Here is a 4,602-nt window from a genome sequence, read left to right as displayed (position 1 = left end):
TATATATATATATATATATATATATATATACCAACCCGAGTAGATCACGATAACTCACATTCAATATACATAACAGCAACGTATGAATGAAAGAAAAAGACTGATAGCATATGTCGTCACATACATCATGCCTCTCAGTAACATGAAAATGCATCGTAGGAATATTTCGTAATGATTTTTATAATTCATTAAAATAACTATGGGACACACCACAATGTACACACAGGAGAGTATTACAATCACCTGACAACGAACGTGAATCCAATTGCAAATTCACCCAGTTCTATATTATGGAATACAATCTATCAATTTTATACTATCCATAAATACTTATCAATTATAGAACCCTTCTGAAAATCCCACATTATTATCTGCACAGTGATATAATGAGTGCCAAGAAATTGTTTTATTTTATTAGAATCACTTCATTTAAAGACAAAAATTAGAAAGGGGTTCGCTGAACTTATAGCTTGCAACTACAAAGTAGAGAGTAGAAATCTTTCGGATTCAATATATTTTACATTCACTGACAAAATAAAAAAACGATGAAAAACAACAGAATTTAAGAGAAATGAAGAAATGTCTGTATAGTCATTTATGGATATGATATGGGGAATCTTAACTTTACACTTATTGACATATTTTGGTGCATTTCAAGAAGTCGATATACTATAAATACACTCCTAAACTGGGTCTACTTCCAAGATGCAAAATGCAAAATACAGGCAGGAACTACGCGATTGTAAACTAATCTACATACGACCAAGCAGCATATTACAGATAATATCAGACGATGTATATTAAAGTTATCATCAGAAAGATAATAATTTAACAATAATGCCAACCCTGGAATTAATTCTAGCTAGAAGTGGTTTTAATACAACTCTGAAATAAATAAATTAACATATAAAAAATATTAAAGAAAAACATTTAAAGTAAAAGTAGAAAACTTATCTTGTATAACTCTTATCGTTGTTATAATGTATCCGGAAATATTACCAAAACTCATCTCACATTGTAAATACGCATTTTCTGCTTCCTGCTGATATATCACATCATCATCGACAAAGAAAAAAAAACAGGAATAAAGTATTAGATTTTCTATAGTAGTAGGGAAAACATAGCACTATAAATGTCTGACCAAGAGTAAACTTACGCGAATACTGTGGTTGAGACATAACTAGGGTTTTTTAGATAGATATTACCTATCTAAGGAAATTGTATCCCCAGATGTTGAATCAATCGTTTGCACAATGAAGGCAGATATTTTCTTTTTAACTGAGAATACTTTTAATCAGAATAACCTGCACACCATTCGCTCTGGTCCACAAATAAGTGCAATGCCGCGTCCCTTTCGAAATATGTTTGGTCTTTCAAAGATAAACAAGAAATTAATCTAAATAGAAAATGTAATATTTTAGTAAACACAATGGCACGTAGCAGCCTCTGTTGCTACAAGAAACTCAGGATCTTTACAATACATGTCCATTTTTAAATACGATAGAAATAAATTTCTCCTCGTGTTTCCATGTCTCAAAAATATAAACATCAAATATCCGAAGCTATTCCAGTGTCCATTGACTTTTAATGCCACCTGATTGAATACAGTCTCAACATTTTGTGACAAGAAACTCGAGACGAAACACCAAGTTAAAATTTAAGCTAAATATTGATTTTTGTTATCAAGACTGGAACAGTTTCCTCCCCTTAAAAGAAGCTATTTTCATATCTGTACTCTACTCTATTACCATCATGTACACGAGACACGTGTGGTAGATGTTACCCAATAATTCAGTGGCGTCACCGTGTCTTCTTGAAATTAGAACATGGTTCTCATAATAAAACTAAAATGTCCATCTGAGAGACAGAGCAGCCGTAAAACTTACAGTAAGAACAAATACATCTACATACATTTAATAAATAAAGCTTCCATATAAAAGTGTATGTGTGAGTCTTTCTGTCTGTGTGTGTCGGTCACAATTTACACCCACGTGATTTTAAACTTTTAGTCAACTGAAACACAAAGCTCATAAAATTAGCGGATAAGCGGTTCAATGGAACAGAGATACGCATAAGGTCAACGTAATTCTCAGTGAGAAACACGGTGAGGTGATAAGGCTGAAATTTTGAATAGCAGGCACAATGTATGCGCCAGGCTTGCACACAGTTTCTATCCAGCTTCATTCTTAAGACATATTGGGCCTAAAGCTAGAGAAAAGACACTTGCTTTAAATTAACTGACATGCTTCGTGTGCTAACTGAGTCTCATGAATGTAGGAAAGTACTATATATATATATATATATATATATATATATATATATATATATATATATATATATATAGCAAGCTTTTAAACATAGTTTTAGGATGTTCTACAGTTTTAGTGATAAGGTGTTTAACAATATTTTACCAAATACTTGTGCAGTATTCTATGAGACAGCGATTGTTTTTCATGTTACTTATCCCCAGATCAGCTTTATCAAGTAGACTTATGATGGGACATGCTCCTGCCGTGACCGTCCTTCTTTTACTGCTACAATATGTATAAGATATATACTTTTTGTACTATCTGCTGAAGGCCGGGAGACCGAAGCATTCAGACTTCCGTCAATGAAATTTATGGAGAATCTACAAAAGATGTCTAGATATTATTCATCTGGGACTTTATTATGCAATGTACCGTCACTTTATCTAAAAAGTAGGGCTGGATTGAGGGAAATTTCTGCGACTATTTCTTACTAGGAAAGTAACAACGTGGAGTCTCCTTCATTCGATTAATCCCATTTCATTTCTTGAATTAATTAGTAATTTGTCACATTTTTCTATGAAACTGAAACAGAGGGTGTATATTTGGTTCTGTGCATACATTAGACAGACCATAGTCGATTGAAGTAGACCTAAGACAGAGTATGTAGTGGCCAACTGGTACAATCATTAGCGATCCGGAGAGCTTACTTTGCAGTAACCGAACCATGTTTCTACGCTCTGAATTCAACTTCCGTAGAGGTTAACATTATCTTTCATTCTTTTTGGAGTCAATAAATAAAATACCAGTTCTGTACTATAGCCAATTTGTTTTCTCTTTTTCTCACTCTTTCTTTCTATCTACTTTGGAAGCAATCAGTAGTTGTCAGCACTGAGGATATACGCCAAATCTAAAAATGCTCAAGATGTGCCATATATCACAACGGTGCCTCTGCGACACAAAGAAGCTGAAGGCTCGAGTCCATGCAAAGACCGTGTATAGTCCATTGAAATGAAGTGTATATCACAGGTTTCCATGTATTTTATTGATGATGCAAAGATTGAAGGAAAAAAGTATACCCGCTAGCATTTGAACTCAGAACAGATATATAGCGAATACAGCTTCAATGATCACAGTATATTTTATGACAGAAGCATAAAACTTAGCAGGAATGGAGAAGGGATTGTAGGCAGGAGAGAACGAAGTGGAGTTTGTGTGTGTGTGTGTGTGTGTGTGTGTGTGTGTGTGTGTGTGTAGCCGAGAGGAGGGAGTAGCAAAGAGTGACAAAGAATAGATACAACTTAAGAAATAAAGCTATAAACGAAGAAGAAAAGAAGTGAGAGAAAGTGGAGGAAGAGCAGAAGGAAATACGTAGAAGAAGAAGGAAAGTGACAGAAAGAAAGAAAGAAAGAAAGAAAGAAGAAAAGAAAGAAAGAAGGAAAGAATGTCAGAGAAAGAAGAAGCAAAGATAGAAAGGAAGAAATATATTTAGCATGTACGAAGACGAGGAAGGAGAGATAGAGAGAAAAGGGAAGAGGGGAAGGAAGAGGTTCAGAGATCGATAATTCCTGTTCGAGCTGTCTGATCACGTGATCCGGCGTTCCGCTTTGATATCGAAGCGACATGCAATAATGATAGCTTTGAAATGTTCGACCTATTTCCGAAATCTTCTTCCGAATTATTCTTCATGTCACACTCCCCTACTTCATGCCCCCACCCTCCACACACACACACACTCTCTTTCTCTCCCTCTCTCTCTCTCTTTCTCTCTCCCTCTTTCTCTGACTCTCTCTTGTCATGCTCAGTCGCACCATCGTATCTTGAGAGAATTCTCGTCCACTCTCTCATAAAACTTTATCTCTTTCTATTACATGTACTCTCACCAACTCTTACACAATCTTACGTTTAATTTTCCCTTTCCATTTTACGCTCTCTCTCTCTCTCTCTCTCTCTCTCTCTCTCTCTCTCTCTCTCTCGTTCTCTCTGTCTCTCTTTAGTTATCTTTCTCTTTCACTGTTTATCTCCTCTCACTATTCCTCTCTTTCTCCATCTCCCCCATCTCTCTCCCTCTGTCCCTCTCTCTCTCTCTCACTCTCACACGCACTATCCCTGTATCTCTAGAAATTCTTTGCAAACTCGATTGATCTTTCTCAGTCACTCTCACCGCCTGATTATGTCATTCGATCACTTTTCCTTCTATTTTCGTCCTTCTCTCCCTCCCTGACTCCAACTACTACTGTATGTACGTGCGCGCGCGTTGTGTGTTTGCGTATAAATATATATATATATATATATATATATATATATAGAGAGAGAGAGAGAGAGAGAGAGAGAGAGAGAGAGAGAGAGAGAGTGT

The sequence above is a fragment of the Octopus bimaculoides genome, chromosome 15 (genome assembly GCF_001194135.2).
Source record: "Octopus bimaculoides isolate UCB-OBI-ISO-001 chromosome 15, ASM119413v2, whole genome shotgun sequence".
NCBI classification, from domain to species: Eukaryota; Metazoa; Mollusca; class Cephalopoda; order Octopoda; family Octopodidae; genus Octopus; species Octopus bimaculoides.
Note: the sequence above shows the minus strand (reverse complement) of the source record.